The sequence below is a fragment of the Oncorhynchus mykiss genome, chromosome 27, assembly GCF_057628025.1.
Source record: "Oncorhynchus mykiss isolate SJ-2025 chromosome 27, ASM5762802v1, whole genome shotgun sequence".
In the NCBI taxonomy this organism is placed as follows: domain Eukaryota; kingdom Metazoa; phylum Chordata; class Actinopteri; order Salmoniformes; family Salmonidae; genus Oncorhynchus; species Oncorhynchus mykiss.
The window spans coordinates 40,046,508-40,057,500 of NC_143048.1; the positions used below are offsets into that span (position 1 = coordinate 40,046,508).

Here is a 10,993-nt window from a genome sequence, read left to right on the forward strand (position 1 = left end):
CACTGGTTGCCCTTTCCCTGTGGCAACTTGCTGCAGAGATTGCAAACTGTTGCATTTCACCCAATACATATGGGAGTTGATCAACATTGGATTTGTTTTCTAATTCTTTGTGGATCTGTATAATCTGAGAGAGATATGTCTCTCAAATATGGTCGTACATTTGGCAGGTTAGAAAATGGAGCTCAGTTTCTACCTCATTTTATTGGCAATGTGCACATTGCATGTCTTCTCTTGAGCAGTGGTCGAAAAAGTAGTGAATTGTCATACTTTAGTAAAAGTAAAGATACCTTAATAGAAAATGACTGAAGCAAAAGTGAAAGTTACCCAGTAAAATAATATTTGAGTAAGTCTAAAATTATTTGGTTTTGAATATACTTAAGTATAGAAAGCGAATGCATTTGTTCAAATATACTGAAAAATCTAAAGTAAAATTGCAAATAATTTTAAACTCCTTATATTATGCAAAGCAGAGTCTTCACCTGCTCATTAGAGGAAGGAAGGAATTCACATGTCAGCATTCCTCTACACCTCTACATCATGAGACCAAAGGAAAGAGAAGGAGAGAGATAAAGGAGTGGGGATAGAGAAAGATAGAGGAGTGGGGATAGAGAGAGATAAAGGAGTGGGGATAGAGAGAGATAGAGGAGTGGGGATAGAGAGAGATAAAGGAGTGGGGATAGAGAGAGATAGAGGAGTGGGGATAGAGAGAGATAAAGGAGTGGGGATAGAGAGAGATAGAGGAGTGGGGATAGAGAGAGATAAAGGAGTGGGGATAGAGAGAGATAGAGGAGTGGGGATAGAGAGAGATAAAGGAGTGGGGATAGAGAGAGATAGAGGAGTGGGGATAGAGAGAGATAAAGGAGTGGGGATAGAGAGAGAGGAGTGGGGATAGAGAGAGATAAAGGAGTGGGGATAGAGAGATAGAGGAGTGGGGATAGAGAGAGATAGAGGAGTGGGGATATAGAGAGATAGAGGAGTGGGGATAGAGAGAGATAAAGGAGTGGGGATAGAGAGAGATAAAGGAGTGGGGATAGAGAGAGATAAAGGAGTGGGGATAGAGAGAGATAGAGAGAAAGAGGGTAGGCGGTGAGGAATGAATAGTAAAAGTGCATTGAAGCAAAATTAAACATAAGAAATAGGATTTATCTCTACTTTAATAATCCTAATCCAAAAACAGCAGTTTACTCCCCTGCTCTCCTGTGTAGAGGACTCCTACCAGTAGAGGCTCATCAGAGGAGGAGGACCATCCTACTCGGTGAATTTCAGAAAATCTCAAAATAATGAAACAATACAAAAGTTATCTTTTTTAGATAAAACTAAAACTAAATATACTCACGTCACCAAATATTTTATTAAAACACACTGTTTTGCAATGAATGTCTACAGTAGCCTCAACAACACACTCTAGGCTAGCACCATGGTTTAGCCGGAGGACAGCTATTCTCTGTCCTCATCTGGTTACATTGCCTTCAATACAAGACCTAGGAGGCTTCTAGGCCTAACCCTCTTCCATAGACTTACAAGGTAATTAGGACCAGTTCTGGAGGACGTCCTCCAACGAGCTTTTGCAATATGAACTGATATAGTGTCTATCCAATTATAGGATTAGGATCAGAGAACGAACATGGCGTGATGTATTAGGGATGTGCCACAGACCATTATGGGGGTTCCATGTGTTGAGCAGTCTGGTGAGTTGGTGACATATTGGATAGAGATTGAGAGTGAAAAGTGATAGTTGCTTCGAACTACAGGAGACGGAGGAGGTAGACACATTGTTTTCTTGGCTTTAGAACTTTAGTTTTTAATTTAAATTTGCCTTGCTAACTTTAGTAGCAAGTGCTAACGTTAGCTAGCTTCCAGAGGGACGTTTTCTCCACCAGAATGGCTAGCTAATGCTAAAAAGAATGTAGTGGATTTTTGTTGAAGAACCCCTTCCTTTGTCCCCATCAGATTCAAGCTTCTTGGAGAAAGCTGCATCAATGTAATTGATGAATGTCTGGGCATTCAAACTGTGCAACACGAGAAGGTAAGAAGAAACAGGATCACAAACAGCTTATTTTTAAGAGTTAGCTTTTACTTAGGGGCAAGGTGAAAGGGAACATTTTCCGCTAACAAGGACAACTGCAAGGAACTTGCAGAAGTAATTGTACTTTGCAATGCTTTACTTGCTGAGCATCTGGAAATTTCTAGTCTTCTCTGGGATGTCGATATCGATTCAGAATGACTTGATCACTTCCATCGCATCATCCATTAAAAATGAAATTAAAAAGTGAGGTTGATGCAGCACATTTTTTCACGCGCGCTGAAGTTGGCTTTCCACTTTGCTCCAGTGTTTATTTAGCTGAGGTGATAACACAATCACTCCAGACAGACACAAGCAAAAACTCATTACATAAATGTTGCAGCAGCCTAGGCTCCACCTTAACATTAGAGATCTGTATGAGATGAAAATAAGAAAACATTTTAGTCTGATCAACTGTAGGCTACTAATAAAAGCATCTGCATACAGCCTATGCGCGCTGTCCATCTGGTCAGGGTAAACTAAATTGGTAAAGTTATGTTTTTATAGTCCATTTGTTTGTCAGGAGGAAATGTGAATGTCAATCACATTTGGTTAATATTCAAAACTTGGGCTGGCTAGGCTTCCTACCTTTTCAATCCAAAATGCGTAACTGGAATGAATCAATCATTATAAAATAAATGTTTAATCAAGCCTACAGTTGCATAGAACTGCATAACAATGCATGAAGCAAACTCAGTGTAACGGTTGTCGTCTGGAGAGGAGGACCAAGGTGCAGCGTGGTAAGTGTCCATATTTGTATTGTTTTAATGAACACTGAAAACAAAACAATAAACAACCAACGAACAGTCCTGTAAGGTGCAACACAACACTAAACAGAAAATAACCACCAACAAAACACAATGGAAAACAGGCTACCTAAATATGGTTCTCAATCAGGGACAACGATTGACAGCTGCCTCTAATTTAGAACCATACCAGGCCGAACACAGAAATCCCAAATTATAGAAAAACGAACTTAGACAACCCACCCAACTCACGCCCTGACCATACTAAAACAAAAGACAAAACAAAGGAACTAAGGTCAGAACGTGACACTCAGCACTGCGAGCTCTATTGTCTATCAGTTGTTGTCTCTGTGTCTGGGAAGAGGAAACCCACCTGTTAGTCTATTCTAAATATAAATAATGTGAACAAGTATAAGGTTGCTGCAGTTTTTACCGGGAGTTTTGTTTTTTAACCATGTGACCTGATTAGGAAAAGCTGGTCCCATCATAGCGCATATACAAACTTTTTACAAGTGATTAATTACTGTCTTACCCTATAGAGTCCATAGTTTCCCTTTTTAGGTTACCAGATAAGGAACAACTCCAGGCCCCAGGAGGTAAAAATTGCCCCACCGCTCTGGGACCTATGGTTCCACCAGCCTGCTCGCAGTTGTCAGTTATCATCAGGTATGTGGATAATCAGGGCTTTATTCAGGAACGTTTCTTGAGCTACTTTGATGTGTCAAGTGGGTGAGATGCTCAGTCTGCGTTTGACTTTGTGAATTCTGAGATGTCATGGAGAATCTTGAAGATGGCACAGCTCACATGGATATACCTGCTATTTATATTTCCAGCTAAGTCCCCTCCTGTTCCCTGATAGGTGATGACAACTCCACTCTACTACAATTGTCAACTCTGTCCTGACATGAACAGAAGCCACGTCTCATGTGCCCTCTCATTCACTGGCACATTGCATGTTTTCTCTCCAAGCACTGTGAGCAGCCCTGCCAATTGTCTCTCATTAATGTAAACATCACAAACACAATTACATTATTTCACATCACTGATTTTCCTCCTTGCTTGGACTAACTCATTCTTAGCTCTTTTGTCTACATGTGTAGTACAGTGGTGCACAATTGGCGGACCTCGGTCCGGGTCTGGACCGAGTGATGGTTCTATCTGGACCGAGTGATGGTTCTATCTGGACCTCGACACATTTCTCAGAAATAATAGTTCATTTAAATACTGATGAAGAAACCCTTTTTTTCAATGTACACACACTGCCCTGGCTCAGCGTAGCTGGGAAGGTCCCTCAAGTGCGTTATTTAAATCCCATCACGAAACTCATCCAATCAAAGTGAATGTTTACAATGCATGTTAGGGGACTGATGTCAGAGAGAGAGAGAGACAGCGAGAGAAGCAAAAAGCGGAAGAGAGGGGAGATATTAAAGAATGGCGTGCGCAAAAGTCAGAAAGTCTATACAGAAAATTGAGCTTTCAAAGAGGAGTGGACAGATACCTGCCTTTATCCTTCCCGCAGTGAGTGTCCAACCACTCTGCCTGATATGTTCAGATACCTATGCCTTTATCCTTCCCGCAGTGAGTGTCAAACCACTCTGCCTGATATGTTCAGATACCTATGCCTTTATCCTTCCCGCAGTGAGTGTCAAACCACTCTGCCTGATATGTTCAGATACCTATGCCTTTATCCTTCCCGCAGTGAGTGTCAAACCACTCTGCCTGATATGTTCAGATACCTATGTCTTTATCCTTCCCGCAGAGAGTGTCAAACCACTCTGCCTGATATGTTCAGATACCTATGCCTTTATCCTTCCCGCAGTGAGTGTCAAACCACTCTGCCTGAAATGTTCAGATACTTATGTCTTTATCCTTCCCGCAGAGAGTGTCAAACCACTCTGCCTGATATGTTCAGATACCTATGCATTTATCCTTCCCACAGCGAATGTCAAACCACTCTGCCTGATATGTTCAGATACCTATGTCTTTATCCTTCCCGCAGTGAGTGTCAAACCACTCTGCCTGATATGTTCAGATACCTATGCCTTTATCCTTCCCGCAGTGAGTGTCAAACCACTCTGCCTGATATGTTCAGATACCTATGTCTTTATCCTTCCCGCAGTGAGTGTCAAACCACTCTGCCTGATATGTTCAGATACCTATGCCTTTATCCTTCCCGCAGAGAGTGTCAAACCACTCTGCCTGATATGTTCAGATACTTATGTCTTTATCCTTCCCGCAGTGAGTGTCAAACCACTCTGCCTGATATGTTCAGATACCTATGCATTTATCCTTCCCACAGCGAATGTCAAACCACTCTGCCTGATATGTTCAGATACCTATGCCTTTATCCTTCCCGCAGAGAGTGTCAAACCACTCTGCCTGATATGTTCAGATACCTATGTCTTTATCCTTCCCGCAGTGAGTGTCAAACCACTCTGCCTGATATGTTCAGATACCTATGTCTTTATCCTTCCCACAGCGAATGTCAAACCACTCTGCCTGATATGTTCAGATACCTATGTCTTTATCCTTCCCACAGCGAATGTCAAACCACTCTGCCTGATATGTTCAGATACCTATGCCTTTATCCTTCCCGCAGTGAGTGTCAAACCACTCTGCCTGATATGTTGAGATACTTATGTCTTTATCCTTCCCACAGTGAGTGTCAAACCACTCTGCCTGATATGTTCAGATACCTATGCCTTTATCCTTCCCACAGAGAGTGTCAAACCACTCTGCCTGATATGTTCAGATACTTATGTCTTTATCCTTCCCGCAGTGAGTGTCAAACCACTCTGCCTGATATGTTCAGAGACTGTGGCTCTAATAAAAAGTGCCAACGTGAAGCGCCACTATGAGACAAAGCACAGATCTTTTGAGCATACATATCCACAGAAGTCTGAGGTGAGGGCACGCAAAATAAACCAACTCAAAGACCAGTATGATCCATCCACCAGAGTCCTCTCCCATGCCTTCACTCCCCAACAATGTGCAAATGAATGTTCACTAAAATGGCTTGGATTTTGGGTTAACACAACAGGCCATTTACTGACAGGGGAGTGGTGATTGAGCGCATGAATGTTGTTGCTGAAACTTTACTTGACGGCAAACAAAAAGACAAGCTGTGTGAAAAGATCAAGCAAATCCCAATGTCACATAAAACAACAGCAAGAAAGAGTGAAATACTCACAGAGAATGTATTTACACAGCTTTAATGAAGCTATTCGGAGTGCACCCTGCAGAGCATTATGCTGTTGATGAATCTACTGATGTGAGTGACAATGCCCAGCTTCTGGTGTATGTTAGATTTTACCACACAGAGAAGGAGGAATTCTGTGAAGACCTGTTAGGTGTAACTCCACTCGAGATGCATACAAGAGGAAAGGACATATACATGGCCATAAAGGAGATGCTGAGAAAGAGGATAGAGCTAAAACAAGTGATCTCTATCACCTCAGACGGGGCCCCTGCCATGATAGGATGAGAGAGAGGAGCTGTGGCACGACTGAAAGAGGACAACCCTGATCTCACAGCTTACATCATTCATCAGTCTGTCCTGTGCGCCAATCTGTCAGAAGAGTTTGCTGAAGTGTTGAATACAGTGATGAAACTCATCAACTTCCTCAGGGTATCCTCATCTCATCCACATCACGTGCTGAGAGAATTCCTGAAATAAGATGAGGCAAATGCACTACTGCTGCACAACAACGTAAGATGGCTCAGTAAAGATAGAGTGTTGGAACGCTTTTGGTCCATTTGAAAGGAAATAACAGCTTTCCTTGTACAGCTCAAGAGTCAGAAGGCAGCACAGTTTTTTAAAGTTTTTTTTGGTAGACATCAAGACATCAAGTCACACCTTAATGAGCTCAATGTGAAACTACAGAGCAAGAACAATTCAGTTTGTGATTTGATGCCATCTGTCCGCTCCTTCCAGAGGAAACTGGAAGTGTTCAAGGAAGATCTTCAAGGAGGCTGTGCACACTTTTCAAAAGTGCAGGAACAGATTCAGGGGGAGAGAGATGTTTCTTCTCATCTTGACTTCATAGATAAGCTGATTGGAAACTTTAGAAATCGCTTTGACAGCTTCAGTCTTGAACAGCAGCTCCTTCTTCTAATTGAGAATCCATTCCTCATCACAGATGTCAGGGGACTTTCAGATGAGGTGACACAGACCTTCAAGTGGGCACATGCTGGATCTCGACAGACGGAACGGATTTTTCTGCAAGAAAATGTTGCATTAAGAGAGCGCTTTCAACTAACTGATCACCACACGTTCTGGCTGCAGGCTGTGTCTGAGACTGTTTTCCCTGGTCTAACCAAAGTAGCACTGCACACCGCGACCATGTTTGGCACAACTCATACAGTTGTGAGTCTTCTTTCTCAAAAATGAACATAATTAACAATAAGTATCGTTCTAGACTCACCAATGAGCACCTACATATGTGCATGAGAATGGCACTGACTCCTTCCAGCCAAGGTTCAAATGACTGGCAGGGCAATGGTAACAACAGCTCTAATAAGCAGAGAGAAATGACAGTCCATCATCACTTCAAGACATGAAGGTCAATCACTCCGGAAAATGCCAAGAACTTAGAAAGTTTCTCCAAGTGCAGAAGCAAAAACTATAAAGCGCTGTCATGAAACTGGCTCTCACGAGGACCGCCACATGAAAGGAAGACCCAGAGTTACTTCTGCTGCAGAAGATAAGTTCATTAGAGTTACCAGCCTCAGAAATTTCAGCCTAAATAAATGCTTCACTGAGTTCAATTAACAGACACATCTCAACATCAACTGTTCAGAAGAGACTGTGTGAATCAGGCAGTCATGGTCGAATTGCTGCAAAGAAACCACTACTAAAGGACACCAATAAGAATAAGAGACTTGCTTGGGTCAAGAGCAATGGACCGGTGAAAATCTGTCCTTTTGTCTGATGAGTCCAAATTTGATATTTTTGGGAAACGCAGAGTAGGTGAACGGATGATCTCAGTATGTATGATTCCCACTGTGAAGCATGGAGAAGGAGGTGTGATGGTGCTTTGCTGGTGACACTGTCTGTGATTTATTTAGAATTCAAGGCACACAACCAGCATTGCTACCAGAGCATTCTGCAGCAATACTACATCCCATCTGGTTTGTGCTTAGTGGGACTATCATTTGTTTATCAACAGGATAATGACCCAACACACCTCCAGGCTGTGTAAGGTCTATTTGACCAAGAAGGAGAGTGATGGAGTGCTGCATTAGATGACCTGGCCTCCACAATCACCCGACCTCAACCCAATTGAGATGGTTTTGGATGGGTTGGACCGCAGAGTGAAGGAAAAGCAGCCAACAGGTTATCAGCATACAGTGGTTGCTCAACTAAAGGTTTTTTAGAGGTAATTTGTAGTTTAGTACGGTACCCTGCGTCACTGCTTCGTTGCTCCAGACCAGCGCAATGGGGAGTTATGCTTACTGGAAAAAACTATTTCAAAATTAATGGAAGAGGAAAGTGGAATGGGGAAAAGTGCGCATTCATAGGTCAACACAGCTCTGCTCAGAGACAAGCATGTGGAATGGTCTTGATAAATCAACAACATTTTAATTTTCACTTAATCTTCGTTTGGGTATTGGTTAGACCGCAATTAGAGTGTGGAAGTGTACGGTTATTTTGCTCTTACTGTACTGCATCCTACTGATTGCATCCTGACTGGTCACGTTGTACAGCGCCATATTTTCCTGCCGTAAACCCTGAGGGTTTCAATTTACTTGGAATAGAAACACCATCATATTAATTAATTAAGTTTAAGTTCTTAAAATCAATCCCATATACTATGTTCTTACAAAACACAGTTTTAAATTCTCTAGTACAGCCGATATCTTTTGGTTACTTGAAAACTAAATATTCTCCAAAATATCGTTAAAATGTTCAATCACAAGTGATTTGAGCAGGACTATAGACACGATGTGGTCCCAAAAACCCCTCTCTGATATAGGGTCCAGCATTTCTCTTCGAGATGTCATTGAATGTCTCTGTTCAAGAAGTATTTTAGTATTTTGATACTGTGTGCAAGGCAATGGATCAGCATGAAAAACCGTGTGGATGTGGCCTCCCGAGTGGTGCAGCAGTCTAAGACACAGCATCGCAGTGAAAACTGCATTGCTACAAATTCACGATGTGGTCCCAAAAACACCTCTCTGACATAGAGTACAGCACATCTCTTGATGATCGGGCTCGGGACGATATGGGCTGCTTTATAGGATAAAAATATAATTATTTAATTATTTTTCCATATTTTCTCATTGTGTAGACCACAGTAGCAGCCAGTGATGCCTCTTGCGCATCTCAGTGATTGGGAGTCCCAGAGGTCGGGGCACAAGTGGCCCAGCGTCATCTGGGGTAGGGCGTCATAACTGTTCTTAACTGTCTTGTTAAATAAACTTTTTTTTTTTTTTGCAATTTTGTCATGTGATTTGTTTTGTAAATATTAATTCACAATTGTGGTGCCAGTAAATAAACTATTAATTATTTAAATCAATATTGTAAATACTTGTATTATAATTATTAAAATATATTTTTTTAATGTAGGGAGGGTGGACTGGGTGTTTAAAAAATTAACCCCCAAAGGTTCTTCGAGGAATGATCCTAATAACCTTTTTAATGGGATCTACAAATAACTTATAGGGGTTCCTCCACTGTTTCAATTTGAAGAACCCCTAAAGGATACTCCAGGAAACTATTTTTACAGTGTAGGAGTAAATGTCAGTTGGCTATTCATAGCCAAGCATTCAGAGGTCAAGATAGCAAGTGCGGGAGAGAGAGAATATCGAAACACACACAGTAACGCATGTTAATGTGTTCCGAGAGCTGATTTGTTATCCAACGATTGGTTTAATAGCCCAGATACTGTGTGAAAATACCCCCCAACAAGCAATAGCTTAACCACGCATGGTCAACTATTTCATCACTGTTTCACGCTGCTCTGAGTCAAGCAAGACTATTTAATAATCATGTACATTTTTAAACAGTTTTGTTTTTATTAACTCTGCATTATAAATGTATTAAATCCCCATAGATATTATTTTAGAATCCTCTAAATTGAATTAGATCTACTACTGTACAAGGACATTTTATTGATCTGCCAGTATTTTCATTAAGAGGTTCCTGTAAAGAAATGTGTATGTAGAGGGCTAACTTTCTTCACCTGTTCTCTTACCATTTTGTACAGTCTTGAAGGAGTTCCCACATATGCTGAGCACTTGTTAGCTGCTTTTCCTTCACTTGGTGGTCCAACTCATCCCAAACCATCTCAATTGGGTTGAGGTCAGGTGATTGTGGAGGCCAGGTCATTTGATGTAGCACTCGAGTCCTTATTGATCAATAGCCCTTATGCAGCCTGGAGGTGTGCACGGTCATTGTCCTGTTGAAAAAAAAATATATAGTCTTACTAAGTGCAACCAGATGGGATGGCGTAACGCTGCAGTAAGATGTGGTAGCCATGCTGGTGAAGTGTCCCTAAATTAATCACTGACAGTGTCGCCAGCAAAGCACCCCACACCATCACACCTCCTCCTACGTGCTTCATGTGGGAACTACACATGCAAAGATCATCTGTCCACCTACTCTGCGTCTCACAAAGACACGGAGGTCGGAATAAAAAATCTGAAATTTTGAATCAAATCAAAGGACAGATTTCCACCGGTCTAATGTCCATTGCTCGTGTTTCTTGGCCCAAGCAAGTGTCTTACTCTTATTGGTGTCCATTAGTAGTGGTTTCTTTTAGCAGTTCAACCATGAAGGTCCAATTCAAGCAATCGTCTCTGAACAGTTGATGTTGACATGTGACTGTTACTTGAACTATGTGAAGCATTAATTTGGATGCAATCTGAGGCTGGTTACTCTAATGTCTTCAGGTAACTCTGTGTCTTCCTTTTCTGTGGCGGTCCTCATGAGAGCCAGTTTCATCATAGTGCTTGATGGTTTTGCGACTGCACTTGAACAAACTTTCAAAGTTCTTGCATTTTCTGGATTGACTGACCTTCATATTTTAAAGTAATGACGGACTGTCATTTCTCTTTGCTTATTTGAGCTGTTCTTACCAAATCTTCTGTATACCACCGCTACCTTGTCACAACATAACTGATTGTCTCAAAGAAGGAAAGAAATTCCACAAAATAACTTTGAAGAAGGCACACCTGTTAATTG

At 41.6% G+C, this 10,993-nt stretch overlaps 1 long non-coding RNA gene and 1 pseudogene across 1 annotated transcript in view; both read left to right on the forward strand.

Moving 5' to 3' along the window:
• Positions 1–1,948: 1,948 nt before the first annotated feature.
• LOC149971309 (uncharacterized) overlaps positions 1,949–10,993 on the forward strand; it is a 41,377-nt gene continuing 32,332 nt past the window's right edge. The window contains exon 1 of the long non-coding RNA XR_016492526.1: positions 1,949–2,026. This is a non-coding gene — a long non-coding RNA (uncharacterized LOC149971309). The remainder of the gene's footprint in view (positions 2,027–10,993) is intronic.
• Positions 6,176–10,993, forward strand: part of LOC149971310 (SCAN domain-containing protein 3-like) — an 8,738-nt pseudogene continuing 3,920 nt past the window's right edge.